A 20803-nucleotide genomic window follows, 5' to 3' on the forward strand; every position below is an offset into this window, starting at 1 on the left:
GGGGAGGTTAGGGGCGCTGAGGCTGGGTAGATGTGGGTTTGAGTCTGGTCTCACCATCATCAGCTATGGGATCTCCAGGAAGTTACATATAGTTATGGTTAACTTGTGTGTCAAGTTGACTGGGTCACGGGGTGCCCAGATATCTGATTAAACATTATTTGGGGTTGTGCCTATGTATATCTTGAGGTGAGTTAGCATTTGAATTGGTGGACCCAGTAAAACAAATGGCCCTTCTCAGTGGGAGTGAGTCTCATGCAATCCTCCTGGAGCCTTAAGAGAACAGCGAGGTGGAGGTACGTTGGCGTGCTCTCTGTCTGAGCCAGGACATTGTTCTCCCGCCCCCTGTGCTCCTGGTTCTCAGACCTTCAGACCTGGAGGGCCTGTACCACGTGCCACACATGCACAGGGTGCTGTTTCTCCACAGAATCCTGACCAACTCACTGAGACACGTCTTTTTTAAGCTTCAGTTTTCTCGCCTCTCAACTGAATATGGCAACAGCTCATACCTTCCTGCCGCTTTTGCCCAGGATGAACTGAGGTAATGAACTTACTTCAGTAGATTTAGAATTCTATACAAGTTAAATAATTCCTAGCAGTTTTGACTGTTGAAATTGTCAAATACTAAGCCCCACGTTAATAGATATTATTAGACCAATAATAATTTAGCCTATAAAGATTATTTCAAATCATATCAATATGAACTTTCAAAACTTATAGTAATTACGTAGAAAGACAATAAAGTTGGGTAAATCATATATCTCCTCCACCTCCTTCTCCTCCTCCTTTGCCTCTCCTTCCTCCCGCTCCTTGTTCTCCCCGTTCTTCTCCTCCTTCTTCTCCTTTCCTTCTTCCCCTTTCCTTCTTCCTACTCCTTCTCCTTTCCTTCCTTCTCCTCCCTTCCTTCCTTTTCCTTCCTCTTCTCCTCCTTCTCCTCCCCTTCCTCCTCCTTTGCTTCCTCTTCCTCCTTCTCCTCTCCTTCCTTCTCCCCCCTTCCTTTCTCCTCCTCCGTTCTTTTCCTTCTCCTCCTCCTTCTCATTCTTTTCTTCTTCCTCTTCGCCCTCCTCCTTCTGCTCCTCCTTTCCTTCCTCTTTCACACCCTCCACACTCCTCTTCCTCCTCCTCCTCCTCTAAAAATGTAAAACAAACTAACAGCATTATTTACTAATTGGCTATACAAAATATGTGGTGAGCTGACTTTGATCTACAGCCATAGTTTGATAAACTCTGTCAGTTATCATTTGGAGAAACACGTATCCTTTACATTTATCTTTGTTTACATCAATTCCAGGGTATTTACTTTCATTGTTTTAATTCTGGTTCTTTAAAGGATCATAATTCTTCAGCCTAAAAAATTTTCTTTAATTTACTTGTAGCACAGACATGCTCCAGCAAATTCTGTCAGATTTTCATCATCTGGAAGCACCCTTATTCCATCATGGGATTTGAAAACATATTCAGAGGTATTGAATTCCATCTAGAGAATCTCCTCTTCAGTCTTCCAGAAGTGTTACGCCATTTTCTTTTCGATTGCATGAATTTTAATGAGAAGTATACTGTAATTGTTATATATTGAATTCTTATATTTGTAAATCTTACCTCTCAATTCCACATGTGATTTTTTGGCTGCTTCTTAAGTGTTATCTGTACTCTTCGTTTTCAACTGTTTGAGTATCATTTCTCTGTGTGTGTGTGTGCGTGTGTATGTGTTGTGTTGTATTGTATTTATTTCGGTTGGACTTTACCCCTTGGTTTTGTGGTTTGATATCTTCCATCATTTGAAAAATTATTGGCTATTAACTCCACAAATATTTCTTATACTTCATTTTCTCTCTCTTTTTAGATTCCAAATGCACTTTAGTTCACTTTATATTTCATCACAGACCTCGGATGCTTAGTATTTTTACACCATTCTTTAATTATTTTTGTTTTAATTGGTCTAATTTGTATTGACCTATTTTCAAGTTCACTGATTTTCTCTTTGCTGTGTCCATTCTACTGATGAGTTCATTGAGGGGATTCTTCATCTTTGAAAGCACATATTCTTCACCTACCTTTCTATTCAACTTGTGCTTACATTTCCCTTTATGTAGTAACATCCTCCAACTAGACATTCATATTGTTCACCGTTTTCATTAAAGCCTTTAACATAAGCATTTGGTTACCTTTAAAAATTACAATAAAATTGTTGCAGCAGTTGAGTCTGCACTGAATCTCACCTGCTTGATTTTTGCCCCTTCAAAATCAAGCAGTCTTCAAAGTACAGTGGTCTAACTATTGATCATGGGGTAAGACTTAGGACCAGCAAAGAGATACAGGTCAGGCGTGGCGGCTCAAGCCTCTAATGCCAGCATTTTGGGAGGCCAAAGTGGGCAGATCACTTGACCTCAGGAGTTCCAGACCAGCCTGGCCAACATGGTGAAATCCCATCTATAGCAAAAATACAAAAATTAGCTGGTCGTGGTGGTGAGTGCCTGTAATTCCAGCTACTTGGGAGGCTGAGGCAGGAGAATCACTTGAACCTGGGAGGTGGAGGTTACAGTGAGCCAAGATCATGCTACTGCACTCCAGCCTGGGCATCAGAGCAAGACTCTGTCAAAAAAAAAAAAAAAAAAAAAAAACCAACCAGAAACACACATTCAATGATTCTTGAAAATATTGGAAAGTATATCTATTTTTTGTCTGTTCTGTTAAATGGATTGCAGTGGTGTTGCAAGGAAAACATTTTTGGGAAATAACAGCTAAGACTGTACTATCAATATCTGATAAATCTCTGTGTTATTTTTCATTAATATTTTACATGGCATACTGGAAGATACACATCCAATGAAATCTCCTTGGGAAACTGTTTATAATGCCTTTTTGATAACTCTTTAGCTCAGTTATCTCTAGGGTCCTCTAAACTGTCCCAGGACCCCCAAAATTCATGGCTACTTCCATGGGAAACACAAGTCCTAGTTCTGGTGACAAAATATCTTCTTGACTTAAAATGTACCTATTCCACACTAGCATTTTATTACTTGACAAATTTGGGTTCAGATGATGGTACTGACTGTCTAAACTTTCCCAGCCACACCAATACTCACTTACTCAATAAGGAAACCAGCTGTTTCCACTTTTACCTTCCACGTGTGCCTTAAGGATGATGCACAGGAAAGCAGATGTGCACCACCCCCACCTCATTTCAGGCCCTAATTACCAATTCCTAGATTGCCATAGAGCTCACTGGCCAGGAAGGGGAGGGGGGAGAGAGAGAAAAAGACAGAGAGAGAGAGAGAGAGAGAGAGAGAGAATGTGAGTGAGAGCAAGAAGGAGAGAGCGTCAATCCTCTATTTCAAACCTTTCAGGGCTTCCCCTGGCCCACATAACAAAACCTATTCAAATGTATTCTTATTGGAATGGTGTGCACAGTCCCTGTGATGTGACATCTGCCACATATTCTACTTTATTATTCTAATGTCAGAACTAACTCATATGGATAGGTTGCCTTGGTTTTGCTTTACGAATGAATAATCTAGGGAAAATGTTTATAATGCCTTTTTGATAACTCTTCAATAGAATACATCAAACCCCACTTATTTTTTTTTCTGTGCCTTCATATTTTAATTCAGTTTGATATGCCAGACTTGTTTTTCCTTTTCAGACCCGCAAAATCTATTGTCCCTTGCATTTCCTCTCTTTAAATTTTATAGGAAACATAATCTTCTTGATACCATCATTCTGGGGATGAGAAAAGGCAACTACTTCAAAATGAATCTTCAACAGCAGTTGGAGGAGATTTAAAGACAATGCATGAGTGTGGGCATGAGATGTCGGTAACTCCGTGAATTAGAGTGTTTCACATGAGCAAAACCCTCACAGAATGTCGGTGAAAAACCAAGGAAGACGGGATAGTTCGACTACAGCTGCCCATTGCTAGTGGAGAGTATTTAAGATAATAATTTTCATCACTTTAGGATACAATTATTTTTAGGATCTTCCTGTGCCATTGGCAGTGGGCTGAGTTTCTCAGTTTGCCGTTGATTTTTGATCATAGCTGTGACACGTTACATGATCAGATGTTATAACCAATTAGTTTTATATTTTTTCTTTTGTTTTTCGTGTTGATACCCATGTGTCATAGCTAATAATGCTGGAGCTGCAGAGTGTCTCTACGTTTGATTTTTGCAAAGATATTGATGCATTTCAAGAGGCTAAAGATAATAATGGAATTGATAGTAATTATACATTGCATTAAAAAGAATTAACAGGCCCGGGACAGTGACTCATGCTTGTAATTCCAGTACTTTGGGAAGCTGAGGCAGGTGGACCACCTGAGGTCAGAAGTTTAAGACCAGCCTGGCCAACATGGTGAAAACCTGTCTCTACTAAATTACAAAAATCAGCCGGGCATATTGGCCCATGCCTGTAGTCCCAGCTACTCAGGAGGCTGAGAAACAAGAATCGTGTGAACCCAGGAGGCAGAGGCTGCAGTGAGCCTAGATCTCACTCCTGCACTCAGCCTGGGTGACAAAGAGAGACTCTGTCTCTAAATAAATAAATAAATAAATAAATAAATGGAATTAACAAAGAGCTTCTTGATGGCAAAATCACCCATGTGTTTACATCAGTGGTCTTTATGGCTCTGTGTGTCTGTGTGGTATGGAGAGTGGGGTATATGCTAATATTATCCCCCCTATTTCAAGAAAAGAAAATATCAGGTAACATGATAAAGGTGAAATAGCTGGTAAGTTTTGGAGCCGTGGCGCAAACCCAAGGAGTCTTGTTAAGAGTTCATTTCCTGAGCTACATTCCTCTTATTTTACCTAGAAACACAAAATATGCTTTATTATTATATGTAAATATCCTAATCGAATTATAGTATGATGTGCATTCACGTACATTTTATGTATTTCAATAAAGACAAGTGGAGATTCAACTTATCCTTTTGTATGTAACTGTAACTGTAGTTGTCTGTTTGCCTTCAAGGTGAAGACCAAAGCTATAATTATTGATGTATCCCCAATACTCATAATAACATCCAGTCCAAAGTCATAGCTTAAAAACAGTTTAAAGAGTAAATTAATAACTTCAAGATTATTTTGTGTATTTGAAGCTTAGGCAAAGGAAAGTCAATGATGCATTATCAGAAGACCTTAAAGGATATCAATCTTGCAGACCAGGGAAACCACGATAAATAAAATGTATGCTTTTCTATCATTCATAGGGGTGCCCTGTGTGGGATGTTTTTGCCATTTTTAAACCTGACAAAATCTGGCAAAGTTTGCCTTCTCTTGAGGTATTCGTGTCCCTCCACGTCTGCTGGCTTCCCATAGATTGCACCCACCCTTGTCCCAGGAGAATGAATTACTCACTTCCAGAGAAAAAAAAAAAAAAATCGAACTGTGGTGTAGAATGACGCTGGATAAGAATGTTTGTTTCTCCATAACTTGTGTTACGTCTTCAAGAGTTTGGAATTTTAATGTCTCATCCTAGTTCATTTCCTAGCGCATAGTTGGTATTCAAAGAATTTCTTAAATCATAGTGTTCAGTAAATCTTTAGATAAAAAATTGTGAAAAGTAAAAAGTGTATTTTAATGGGAGTAAAACCAGACATTATGACAGAATCTGAATAAAAAGGGAACCATGACCTTTAGCCTGGGGAAGAATATCCTAAGTCTCTAGACAGAATGTCTCTAAGGAAATGTAGTGAAAACACCCATTGATTACAAGAAATTGGATCTATGGCTCATAATAACATCTCATTGATTGAAAGGAACTTCGTAGTAGCTCTCTTCCATGTGGTATCTGTCAGACATTAACCTTGCAGCCTCCTGATCATGTGAAAGGAATTCTTTGCTTTTGTCACTGCTCATATGACCCCATCCATGACATTTCATAAATTGCATCTATTGAACAGAGATTTGGGGTTTTCTAAAACTGAAAAACCCATTGCCAAAGCAAGGCATTTCTTTCATATACTATCTAAATCATATAATTCTATCATACAAATATGATACAATTTAGCCATATGCTCTAGAGACCTGGAGATATTTCAGCAAACTTGACTACCTCTGAAAAATGACTACCTATAAAGAGATAAGTAAGTTTCAAATTTTAGAACATGTAGGGTCCACACAGAAATCCATTTAGAAGCAATCATATATTTAATTACTCTTTAAAGGACACTTTTAAAAACATGAAGTGCTTCCTCTTATTGAAAACAATGAGTTAAAATTATACCAAATACTGTACATAAAAAAGTGAATATGTTAATAAAATAGTCAACCAAGTTTTATTAACACTAGGAAATCAATCTATATGTCCTAACCAATGAATAACAAAATAGATGAGTATTTTAACAAAATATAATCTCTTGTAATTCCAGCTACAAGCTTGTGTTGCTTTCTTAAGCCAAAATAATAGAAAGAAAGCAAAATAAATAAAAGGAGTATTGGCATATTTTAACAAAATACCTACGTAATTTTATTATTCACATAAAAAATTAAATCTGTGAAATACAGGGGTCACGAAAATAAAATTGCATACACTTTTATGCCCTTCTCAAAAGGATAATAATCTTTCATGTTGATTGTCTATACTTTTCATGTAATTACTTTAACCCTTGAAGAAGTAAAATTAGTGATTAGCATTTCAATTCAGGTTTGAGTTTGAATCTGAAACTAACTGAAATAAGTTTTATTGAAAATTCTCCAAAGGAATCTAGAAGCACTCAGGTTCAATCACATTCCACTCTTGTCACTATTTTTGCATTAATATAACCACTCTCTTTCAAAATAAGTTTTAATGAATTCAGTTTGCAAGTGATTGCTGATCTTAATGGAAAAATAATTTCAAAGAAAATCCTTAGCTATTCAAATGTCACTCATAAATATAGCACAAAGAATTACAATGGAAGAGATAAGCAGAAAGTTGTGGTCATAAAGTTTATCTGCAAACTGGATAAGAATGAATCCATTAGGATGGCAGGGGATTTTGATTATGGACTTGCCCTCTGTGTGGAAAACGCTCAGGTTGATGATGCCTTTCCTGGTTCTTCTGTGACTTACAGCCGTCTCCATTCCTGTCATGCCCAAACACAGGCAGAGTCCGCGGAATAGCAAACAAGTTGTTGCAAATGAAATCATCAGGAAAATGATTTTGACTGCACAATTAAAAAAAACACCTGTAATCCCAGCACAATCACGAGGTAAATCGAAAAACACGGTGAAACCCCGACAAAAAAATACAAAAAACTAGTGTTTTTGAACCCGGGAGGCGGAGCTTGCAGTGAGCTAATCCGGCCACTGCACTCCAGCCCGGGCGACAGAGCGAGACTCCGTCTCAAAAAAAAAAAAAAAAAAAACAAAAAAAAAAAAACCACCTGACATGTGTTTTTACTAACTTAATACTTGATCAGAGTTTTATGTTAAATGAAAGTGTAAAAATCTTGTATTCAGTCAGTGGAACAAGGCTTCCTATTTGATTTGAAATAAACCAAATGCTGTAATTCATAACCAGTAGGCAGGAGGAAATTAAATATCCAGTGATAACTCAGATTTCTGTCTAAAGTGCCCCTCGATCCGTGAGAAGCAAGATTGAATAAAATTAGAAGTAATTTGATCAACTAGACCCCGTCCTTTGATCGGATGGCTCAGAATTGTGCTGAAACTTTCTGAAGGGACCAGATAGAATGAGGTCGGAGGGAGCAACGTCTGCTGCGTGGTAATGGACGGCTCACAAACCCACATGAAGAGAGAGAGACAGACGCAGAAACAGAGAAAGGGAGAAAAAGAGACAGGGAAAGAGAGAGAAAGAAAGAGAGGCAGAGAGAGAGAAAAACAGAGAGGGAGAGAGAAACAGAGAAATGAAGAGACAGAGAGGGAGAGAGGGAGACAGAGAAAGAGCCAGAGAGAGAGGAAGAGAGAGGGAGGAACAAAGATAAACAGGGGGGCAGAGAGAGGGGCAGAGAGAAAGTCAGAGAGAGAAACAGAGAGAGAGACAGAGAGGGAAGGGAGAGAGGAGCCAGGAAAGAGGAAGAGAGAGGGAGGAAAAAGATAAACAGGGGGGCAGAGAGAGGGGCAGAGAGAAAGTCAGAGAGAGAAACAGAGAGAGTAAGGGACAGTGTTGGGGAGTTCCTTAAGAGACCAAATATCAGAACACTGGTGGGTTAGCACAGTACTAATTGGTTCCAACAAACCAATAAATAAATTTCAGGACACTCACAAATTCACGGGATTTCCTCATTGGTTTGTTCATTGATTCAACATCACCCATGCACACCTGCTGTGGGCCTAGGACCACTCCTAGTGTTGGAGTTAAACCATGGACAGAAAAAAGACCCTTGTCTCCAGGAGCCACTGTCACCATCCTTACCAAAGGAAAGCTTAGACATCTTCCCCAGAGAAATTTCTTCCTGGAAATGTTCAGAGCTAGTGCTTAGCACAACTTTACACACACTGCGGTCTATTGGACAATGGAAGGTGGAAGGAGGGAGAAGTTCAGGAAAAATAACTAATGGGTCTTATACTTAACACCTGGGAGATGAAATAATCTGTACAGCGAACCCCATGACCCATGTTTACCTATGTAACAAACTGCACATATACCTCTGAACTTAAAAGTTTTTTTAAGAGATTATTTGATAGCCTAATGTATACCAGATCAAATGTTTGCAAGAACTGCCAAGAATCTTTAAATAATACAGTTTGCGTTCAAATGCACCTTCTACTTTTTTGTTTTAATTATTTGGTTGTCTTACTTAAATTCATTCAGTTACTATAACTATTTTTAGTTATATTTAAAGGAGCAGCATTTTGCATGACATTACGTATATCTTTTAACACATTTTTACCATTCCCTTTTCTTCCTGCTGCTATTAAACTTCTTAACAGCCCTTCCACTGAAAACCTTTGATCACTGCAAATATGAAGTCTACTCCATATCCATCTACTCCATCATTCATGCCATGAATATTTAACAATAATAAGAATGACAACAAGGATAGCTCATACTTATTTATTTCTTACTATATGTTAAGCACCGTTTAAGGGCTTTACATATACAAACACAATTAATTCTCAAACTAGTACTAGAAAGTGAATGTAATTAATGCCTTTATTTTACAGTTGAGTAAATTAAAGCACAAATATTTAATCACTCACTAAAGACACACAACTAGTACGGTAGACTAGATAATTTAGAAGATATTCCCACTATAACCCTAACTGATTATCAATAAAACATACTTTATCAATATATTGGTAACAGTCAAAAGAAATGTAATCCCCCAAAATTTCTACCTACAAAAATGAATAAAGAAGCTAATGACCAAAACAAGAGTGGAGGCCACAAAATAGAAACCGAACCCAACAGGTGGCACTGCACCGAAGGCCAGTGCCAATATAATCAATATGATCACTAGACTAGGTCTTTGAGCATGCAGGCAAATGCTGAGTCTGACATTCCGACATTCCCACTTTATGTCTAGGAAACTGGAGGTGAAATCTTTAGCTGAAGTACTTTCCAGAAAGCAGGGGTAAAACAAAGGTTTTCATCCAAGTGGTATAATTTAAGAAAAAATTCCAGAAACAGGAAATACTTGGTAAATCAAGTTATTGAAATGGCCCCGACCATCAGGAACTGAATGCCAATCACCTAGGGCCCATTAGGGTGCTGATAAATTGTGGATCAAAATCTTCTGCCCAAAGGATGGAAGAGAAATGAATTCATCCAGTGGATCCTGGCTCCCCAGGGTCAAGGTTTTCGTCATGAGATGTTACATCCCACACCCTTTCAAGTGGAGCCTGGATGAGCACCAAACCTTAGTGTCCAAGACACCTTGGGCACAGAATCCAAGAGTGCAGTCAGGAAGCCGGGATGATGTGTTGCTAAGCGACGAAGGCAGAAAGCAGGTTGCCATAGCAATTCCCCTGGTGAGAGAATGGACAGGGTGCTGGGACGGGCACTGGTAGACATTCGGCACACAGACGGCCTTGGTCTCAATTCATGACCACCCTTGGCTTCCCGCATTAGGAATCGCCCATTATCTCTGGAGGAGACCCTTCAATTTAGATGTGCTGGATTAGCACAGATGGAAAACAAACAAATAGGAGCCGGAGTCACCAAGCACACGTGCACAAGGCATCATCAGTGAGATGCAGCTATTAAAATAAGCCATAGATTAAGACCTCTCTCCCCACAGAACTTCAGAATGTTAAATTCTCAATTACAAAAAACTAAATGGGGACCCACATCCAGCCTCATCTTTGATTTGTTTATTTATCTTAAATAGTAGTGCATCCAATCTCTTCCAGCAAAAGCCATGGTCTTTACCTTGGAAACATATCCAGAATTTGACCACTCCTTGGCAAACACCAGCGATTCTCCTGTCTCAGCCTCCTGAGTAGCTGGGATTACAGGTGCCCACCACCACGTAGGCTAATTTTTTGTATTTTTTTTTTTCCAGTACAGATGGGGTTTCGCCATATTGGCCAGGATGGTCTCGAACTCCTGACCTCAGGTGAGCCGCCCGCCTCAGCCTCCCAAAGTGCTGGGATTACAGGTGTGAGCCACCACATCTGGCCACTTCTCTGTCTTTTAATTGTTGGTATAGTCTCAAAAGAATGTAAGTTCTTTAAGGTCACAGGCTTTTGACTGTTTAGTGCAATGAATTTACTCTACACTTAGTACAGTGATGGGACGTAGCAAGTAGTCAATAAACATTTGTTAATTAAAGAATAAATGAACTACTGTTTATTAATAAGTAAATACCATCAAAAATGAAAAGACAAATGACAAACTGAAAGATGAGATGCAAAAGAGTTCACTGACAAATGGACAAAAAATGATGACCAAATTTTTACAGGAAACGAAGAAGCCCAGCAATCTATTATCCTAGGAAAGGCACCACGTTAGGCAGCAATGGGGTGTGTGCAGAGGGAGATCAGAAAGAAATTGCATTCCATACTCACTGGTTTGGTGATGTTGAAGAATTCAGATCATATACCATGATCATGGACAGAGGATGCCTGCTGGGCTGGGAAGAAATATATGTCCACTTTTCTGGCAACGATTCAGATGCTGCTGTCTATGTGGATTTGCCCAGATTTCTGTTCGCACAGTCTCTGCCTGGGCTCCTTGCCAGTCCTGGCCAATGCAGTCCCTGTCTGGGGCTCCTTGCATTGTACCTGGGCCACCTGTAAACACCTGGACAGGCCCACAGCGGTTCCCACTCATATCTGAAGAGTGGATAGTGAGGCAGTGGCTTGTATGGAGAGGGAAGTGAGCCCGGTGGGAATGATTTGGCCTGATGGCCCATTCCCATGACCTAGGTCTGAATAGTCAGGAACGTGTGCTGTTCCTGAGAGGACCTTAGAGATCGTTAGTGGAGCCCAATGCCAGTGAGGCTGGACTCTCTGACCGCCTCCCATGGCATGCTGCCCTCAGGCTGATCAGCCCTGTGGAGCCACTTGTCATTTCAGAAGAGCCTCTGTGCTAGGCTTCGCTGAAGCCAGTTCATCCAGAGAAATGGGGCAGGAACAGGGTTTGCTTACTTGAATGCTGTGGATGTCCAGGGCTGAGAGAGAAATGAGGAGAAGCCAGTTGGATAGGGATGGAGCTAATTACATATGAGAAGTTTTATGAATATTTTACATGTTTCTATGACCATTGTAGATAAACAACAGCCCCCTCATTTTGCTCTGAAGGGAATGTTTTGTGTATATGATGCTGCCATCGTCTGTCTCTGCTCAAGAGTAATTTTCTGGATCTTCCTGTGAACTAGGAGTTCTTGAACTTTATGGATATCAAAGAGAATTAACGCTCACATTCAGAAATCAGCTAAAAGCATGACATGTATTTTAAGTTTTTAAAGTTATGTTTGGTTAAATGGAGACTAGTACTTCTCTAGTTGGTTGAATGGAGACTAGTACTTCTCCAGTCTTCTTAAAATGCTTTGTCCTAGAATCTGCACATAGAATTTTAAGTTCTCATAGCTACAAAACCTACAAGTCATTGGGTGTAATTAGTAATGCAGTCATTGAAGGCATGATAATTAATGCTACAAATAGCATTATTTGTAACTAAATAATAGGAAGATCAAATTAGACATAGTGTATTTTCATTATGATTTTAAAAACATGAAAGAATATCAGACATGCTTGCTAAACAAAATTATCTTCACCACAGAACCTCTATGACATTCAGAGAAGCTCCAAAACAAAAAGTCATTTGAATAAAGACATAGGTGTAAAAGAAATTTAAGAGTTATAATCAGTTTTTTAAATTATTAAATGATATACATAAAATCATATGCTTCTCTTGACCTAAATAAATGTTTCAACCTAAGGATAAAGAAAATTAACCGGGCTCAGTATCACCGCCTCTGGTGTAAATGTTGCCGTCTTTTGATTTTGTCATGAATGTGTTGCTGTTACAGTAATCTTGCTTTCATAGCCCTGGGCACATTTCATCAAACACTGTGCTAGCCATTTAATACACAAGAGACCAGAGAAGTACTAAGAAATCTTTTATCAATATGCTTATGTTAAAAAAAAATGTCAGTAAAGAAAATTGCATAACAATTTATGGTGACTTTATTATTGAACTTTATTTGTACATTATTATGTATTAGTTAGCAGATGCCACCAAATAATAGAAAACACTACTAAATAACGTGACATGATTTTTATTAGATCAAGGGACAACAACCTGCAGGACATAAAGATGTGGTAATCATAGGAAAGATGACATACTCTAACTTACTCTAAAGAAGAAAAAAAGAAAAGCTATTCTGTGGCCTTGAAGTATTAGGGTCATAAACTGATAAAATTATCTGGAAAAGCCTTAGAGACATCAGAATATTCCCCATTTAAGCAGCAATATGTTGAAGAATAAATTTCCATTTTGAGTAGTTCAGTTCTATTCTCTATAACCCCTAAAGGGTAATGCTGTTCGATATATCTTCGTAATGACAAAATTGTGCCTGTTTAGTGTGTTTATTTAACCAGCTAATGTTTATTGGCAGGCCTGCCTCTTAAGTACACTAATACTGTGTTGGCTGTAATGTCTTTTATTATTTTTTCTTATAGGAATTTTGTTTGAAGCTTGAGGAAAATAATATTCTACAGAAGTTTTTGGCTTTCTTCTCTCACAAATGTATAGATTAATAGAAATAGATAATTATGACGTTGCCAATAAAATGGAAAACATAGAGAAGTATTTCGCAATTTCGTAAGTATCAGTTACACTGCATAAAATATCCTCAAAGAAAGAAATTGTGTATGTTTATTAATTTACTGAGCTAAAAGTGATGTTTGGTGACTTCTTATTAAATTTACAATAACATATTGCAAAAGGAAAGCTAACTTTTGATGTAAGATGAAGGCCAATCAGAGCTTTTTAATGCCATGTGTCAACATAATGCTAATTTCAAATATCAAATTTCTTAAGTAATGATTAATTCATTCTTAAAATCTTGGCTGAATGAGTTAGGCATCATTTTTTACCTGTGATTATATTAAGCAGTTTTGAGGAGACTAGGGTTTAAGAAGCTAAAGATGTTGAGAGTGAACAAGTCTGCCTTAGTCTCCCAGGTTCTTTCTCTGGAGTCGTGTTTTCTCACACGCGTATGTGATCAGCACTCAGCTCAAGGTGGGTTCCCTTTAGATGTAAGTCGTTCTCTCTCTGCAGAACTCTCCTCCTCAGTACATTGCCCTGCAAACTCTGGGTTCTGTGGCTTCTCTGGATTCCCAGGTCATTTCTTTCCTGGCTGGGAGATGTTGTGCTCTTCCTGGGCCTCTAGTTTGTTTCTAGTTGCTCAGGAATTACTGTCCTTCCTTGCCAGACACCAATGTCTTGAATTTCATTGTTTTGTTTATTTGGTTGGTTGAGTTTCTATTTGTTTCTACACTATATTCTGTTCTAATTATATCTTTTTCTATTATTTACCAATACCACACTGTCTTGATTATCAGAGCCTTTTAGTAAGCCCTGAAGTCAGACAGTGTTAGCTTTCAAATTTGTTCTTCTCTTTCAGTGATGTGCTGGCTGTTCTGGATCTTTTACCACTCTCCCTGTAATGTTTAGAATGAGTTTGGTAATAGCTACAAAATAACTTGCTGAGATTTTGTTTGGGATTGTGATGAATCTATATATTAGGTTGGGAAAAACTATATATTAGGTTGGGAAAAACTATATATTAGGTTGGGAAAAACATTGAGTCATCCTATCCACAAGGAAACAGGAAACAAAACACTTGCAATGTAAAAGTTGCATAAGAAAAAAAGGAAAATAAAATTTTAAAAACAAATAATTAATATATTAGAAAATGTAAAGTGAGTGAAAGTTGCAAGAAAATAACAAAAAAGACTGGTTCTTTATAAAATATAATCACATAGAAAAATCTAGACTATACACATGTGAAAATGAAATCATTAAGTAGGAAGAAGACAAAAGAAATTCAATACTTAAAATTTAATTATAAAATAAAAATTTAATATAATGTTGCACAAGCATTTTTAGTTTATATGAGGTATAAGAGGTTGTGGTGGACCCAAGGGTACCGAATCATTATTCTTACAGTTGACAAATATAGAGAAAAGCTAGTAGGTATTCTGCCTTCTCTGAACTCTTACTTTAGTGCATTCGAATAGTTGATGGGAAAGAAATTCTTCATTATAGTCAAACTCCAATTAACTATAGAAGGACCAACAGTATTAGAACATCACAATTTTACAATCCCCGATGAAATCTTTTTTTAAAAGAAACTATCAACAATAGCTGCTAAAACCATTAAGCCCAATTTTGATGTGAAACTTTCTGCTGGGAATATGAGGCTGAGCACACTGATTTAACTTTGGTACCAGTAAAATGGGACAATCAGAAACCATGGCAAATAATGTGATGAAAGGGAAAGCTCATAGCCTTACCTGTAAATCATTTTATGTTCAAACAATTAATCCTGAATCTAAACAAAGCATTTGGTCTTAATACTAGAATATAGAAAAGGGTTGGGAAAACCCTCAGCCAAATCATAAATGCGAAGGTGGACAAACCTCTTAGTGCCCCCGATTAGAGGAACGTGGTATTGTAATAAACCACTTTGAACAATACATGAGTGGTATAGCAAAAAACATAGGGAGGGCACTTGTAGAGGGAGGGAACCCCACTGATGAGGTTGTAGGCTGTGGGGGGAGAGGAAGCTTTGTATTGGCATGTAAGTAGGTCTCAGTCACTAGTGAGCCTGTGACCTTTGCAAGTGTTTGTCAAGGTTTCAATTTTTCCCCCTTAGCTGGGACACGTTGCCTACGGTGGGCTGGAGTTGGGAATTTATTTATCTTCTCCCAAGTCAGGTGGGCTCTGATCATACCCCAGCAGGTTAGGCTTGATTTAAGAGTTTCTCCTGAGACCAGATTATTTAAGAAAAAGAGAGTGCCATGGCATATTTCAAAATGTTTCCTTTTTCTCCAGAAATTTTTCTCTGGTTTTCACTATCAGAAGCTGGTTGAGTTTCTGGGGGTAAAACTAGCAAAAGTATGGGATCTCCACACCAATACAATATATCCCCCTGGGATCTCTACCCCAATATACAGTATATCCCCCTGGGATCTCCACACCAATACAGTATATCCCCCCGGGATCTCCATCCCAATACAGTATATCCCCCCGGGATCTCCATACCAATACAGTATATCCCCCTGGGATCTCCACCCCAATACAGTATATCCCCCCGGGATCTCCATCCCAATACAGTATATCCCCCTGGGATCTCCACACCAATACAGTATATCCCCCTGAGATCTCCATCCCAATACAGTATATCCCCCTGGGATCTCCACACCAATACAGTATATCCCCCCGGATCTCCACCCCAATACAGTATATCCCCTGAGATCTCCACCCAATACAGTATATCCCCCCGGGATCTCCATCCCAATACAGTATATATCCCCCTGGGATCTCCACACCAATACAGTATATCCCCCTGAGATCTCCACCCCAATACAGTATATCCCCCTGGGATCTCCACACCAATACAGTATATCCCCTGGGATCTCCACCCAATATACAGTATATCCCCCTGGGATTTCCACACCAATACAATATATCCCCCTGGGATCTCTACCCCAATATACAGTATATCCCCCTGGGATCTCCACACCAATACAGTATATCCCCCTGGGATCTCTACCCCATGATACAGTATATCCCCCTGGGATCTCCACACCAATACAATATATCCCCCTGGGATCTCTACCCCAATATACAGTATATCCCCCTGGGATCTCCACACCAATACAATATATCCCCCCGGGATCTCTACCCCATGATACAGTATATCCCCCGGGATCTCCACACCAATACAATATATCCCCCTGGGATCTCTACCCCATGATACAGTATATCCCCCTGGGATCTCCACACCAATACAGTATATCCCCCTGAGATCTCCACCCCAATACAGTATATCCCCCCGGGATCTCCATCCCAATACAGTATATCCCCCTGGGATCTCCACACCAATACAGTATATCCCCCTGAGATCTCCATCCCAATACAGTATATCCCCCTGGGATCTCCACACCAATACAGTATATCCCCCTGGGATCTCCATCCCAATACAGTATATCCCCCTGGGATCTCCATCCCAATACAGTATATCCCCCTGGGATCTCCACCCCAATACAGTATATCCCCCTGGGATCTCCACCCCAATACAGTATATCCCCCTGGGATCTCCACCTCAATACAGTATATCCCCCTGGGATCTCTATCCCAATACAGTATATCTCCCTGGGATCTCCATCCCAATACAGTATATCGCCCTGGGATCTCCACCCCAATACAGTATATCCCCCCGGGATCTCCATCCCAATACAGTATATCCCCCTGGGATCTCCACCCCAATACAGTATATCCCCCTGGGATCTCCATCCCAATACAGTATATCCCCCTGGGATCTCCACCCCAATACAGTATATCCCCCTGGGATCTCCACCTCAATACAGTATATCCCCCTGGGATCTCTATCCCAATACAGTATATCTCCCTGGGATCTCCACACCAATACAGTATATCCCCCTGAGATCTCCATCCCAATACAGTATATCCCCCTGGGATCTCCACACCAATACAGTATATCCCCCTGGGATCTCCATCCTAATACAGTATATCCCCCTGGAATCTCCACCCCAATACAATATATCCCCCTGGGATCTCCACCTCAATATAGTATATCCCCCTGGGATCTCCACCCCAATACAGTATATCCCCCTGGGATCTCCACCTTAATATAGTATATACCCCTAGGATCTCCACCCCAATACAGTATATCCCCCTGGGATATCCACCTTAATATACAGTATATCCCTCCGGGATCTCCACCTTAATATAGTATATCCCCCTAGGATCTCCATCCCAATACAGTGTATCCCTCTGGGATCTCCACCTCAACATAGTATATCCCCCTGGGATCTCCACCCCAATACAGTATATCCCTCCGGGATCTCCACCTTAATATAGTATATCCCCCTAGGATCTCCATTCCAATACAGTATATCCCTCTGGGATCTCCACCTCAACATAGTATATCCCCCTGGGATCTCCACCCCAATACAGTATATCCCCCCGGGATCTCCACCTCAATACAGTATATCCCCCCAGGATCTCCACCCCAATACAGTGTATCCCCCCGGGATCTCCACCCCAATACAGTATATCACCCTGGGATCTCCACCTCAATATAGTATATCCCCCTGGGTTCTCCACCTTAATAAACAGTATATCCCCCTGGGAGCTCCACCCCAATATACAGTATATCTACCTGAGATCTCCACCCCAGTATACAGTATTATCCCTTTGTAATGTCCACCTCAATACAGTTTCCCCCTGGGATCTCCACCCCAATGCAGTTTGCTTCTCGAGATTTTCACCATCAGACTTGTCCACTCGGAGTCTCCAGAAACTCAGCAATTGTGGTTCAGGTCCTCCTGCCATAGCTGTGGTTCCCACAGAGGACTCCACTTCAGGAAGTTGCAGTTCTCTGTGCTCACCTGCCTGTCTTTCCAAGGTCAGGGGAAGCGTTGGCCCTGTGATTTCAGTTTTCTCCAAGGTCTAAGAAGAGTTGTTGATTTTTCAGTTTGTTAAGCTTTTTTCTCGTTGTGAAGAAGGGAGTGACCACTCCAAGTTTATTCCATGTCCTACAGGAAACAAAGTCTCCCTTTGAAATTTGCAAATTGTCTTTTATTTATTTGTTAACACAGTATACATACACGATTAAACACCTGAGATGCACAAAAGTGTCGTGTAGTGAATTTACATTTCCTAATTATCACTTGTCCTTCACCCTATTCCATCCACCAAAGCGACAACTGGTCCTACTCTCACGGGTCTTTCCAGGATAAGTTTATGAACGCAGAAGCATATCTGCATATTAAACCATCATTTTTAAAGAGTCACACATTATGCATATTGCTGTGTACCTTTAATCTGTAACTTCTGGGTTTTATATTTATTTAAAACAAATCCACATTTTACATACTTTTTTGTTGCTTTAATTTTATTTTTAATCTTTTACTTACCTAGAGATTTTTACCAAAGGTATGAGATAATACCCTAACTTTATTTAGTGAGATAATACACTACAATGTCAATTGTACACATGCCATAGTTTAAATAATGAGCTGTTTCTACCTAATGCAGTTTTCATCTCATAGCACATTTATGTCTATTTGTGGACGCTACTCCTGTATCTATTCATCCTCTAGCAACAAACTCTTTTAATCACAGTCTCTTTATAACATGTTTTTTACCTACTACACAGTTAAAATGTTTTCATTATTCATATTTGTCAGAAACTTTTTCTACTATGCATTTTCCTTTTCTCATATTAACTTTAGGAATAGCTTGTCTAAGACAAGAAAAAAAGACAATTTTTTTTTCTGAATTGAGTTAAATTATATGATGATTTGTGTAAAAATAAGACATGTGTTTCTAAACTTTGCCTTTATCAGAAATGTATATTTTCTTTAATCCAGCTTTTTAATTGATTATTTTAACTAGCAATGAGGTAGACAACAATCAAATGGTTTTTGTTATATTTTAATTAAATATTTCTTGCAAAGTGAATGTCAATATAGATAATGTAACAGTGAGACTCATTCTGGGAAAAGTGTTGAAATGAAAGATGCCTTCATTTGTGAACTGTACAAGTGCATTGACTGCAAGGTCTTTTGTGAACCATTTTCTACCCTGGAGAAGACTGCCCTGGAAGAGACTGTGCCACGAAACTGGTTCAGGGATTACTCATTTGTCTACTTCAACACCCAGAAGACTGCTGACGAGCTCATCACCAAAATGAAGGATTTGGTCCTCAACAATCCAGACTATTTCTGGGAAATGGGAAAAGGAAGGCCCAGGAGTTGGGCATTGTTGCTGTAACTGCCACTTAGGAAAGAAGAAATCAGGCAGTGAAGTATCAGCTAACTCCTCACTGATTTTTAGCATTTTCAGACTTCCTTTCTTCAACCATGAACCTCAATACGAACATCATAAATAGCAGATGAGTAGGTCATTTTGTTTCAGGATATCAATTATTAAAATCCTGTAATTGGCGGGGGACAGTTGCTCACACCTGTAATCCCAGCACTTTGGGAGGCTGAGTTGGGCAGATCACTTGAGGTCAGGAGTTCAAGATCAGCCTGGCCAACATGGTGAATCCCCATCTCTACGAAAAATACAAAAAATTAGCTGGTGTTGTGGAACACACACGTGTAGTCCCAGCTACTCAGGAGGCTGAGGATGGAGAATCACTTGAACCTGGGAGACAGAGGTTGCAGTGAGCCGAGATCGCATCACTGTACTCCAGCCTGGATGACAGAGTGAGACTCCATCTCAAAAACAAAACAAAAACAAATCCTGTAATTGTATCATTTGAACAATTAGTTGTCTTGATTCTTGCAAGGGCCAGAGTGTTACCCTTTTTTATGTTCTCCATGTGAAATGGGATTTATCTGACGTACTCACATCAGAGTTTCTCAATGAAAAGTTATAACTTCAGAAACATTAATAAAATACAACAATTGCCTCAGCATAAGGTGTGCAAGTTTAATTAAAAGATGCTTACTTAATTTATAATTGGAAAAAAGTGAGTTTGCTACCATGTGGTGTTGAAAACTTACACAAGGGGAGGTCCTGGGTCCTCCACCTTTCTGTTGGTGTCAAAGGCTCGTATTATGATCCGGGCTACGCAGACTACACGGAGCTCATCTGCAGACAGTACCAGGACAGGAACCTCATTCTGCCGCCCTCTCTAAGATTTACAGTTACAGGAGCAAAAGGAAATGATATGGATTCTGAATTTCCACTAAATAAATAAAATACTTCAATGGCTTCTTCTGCAATACAGCTGGTCAGACAACATTTAATTACCTTTAATTCATGCTTATCTTAATTAATGCTGCCTGTCAGCAAGTGGCACTTATAGGTAGGAAATTCTTCCCTAGTCTAAAAAACAAAAGTGAATCTCACTGAAGCATAAATCCTACCTCAGAATGGAGTTTCTAAAAGATTAGAATCCAAATAATGGAAGATTCACTAGAAGAAATGGTCAGTTGGCTGGACTTCCCTTGAATGATTAGTCTTATCTAAATCAGGTTGCAGTGTTACTGAGTTAACATTTTGCAGAACTAACTCAAATAGAAAATTTGGTTTATCAATCAAGTGGAAAATGTGGGGCTAAGAAGTCATTAGTCTTTGGCTCTTTTTCCTTTTTCTTTTTTTCCCTTCTTCGAATGAATAAAATAACTATGAAAAATTTTAGAAAAAT

The sequence above is a fragment of the Macaca thibetana genome, chromosome 9 (assembly GCF_024542745.1).
Source record: "Macaca thibetana thibetana isolate TM-01 chromosome 9, ASM2454274v1, whole genome shotgun sequence".
Lineage (NCBI taxonomy): Eukaryota > Metazoa > Chordata > Mammalia > Primates > Cercopithecidae > Macaca > Macaca thibetana.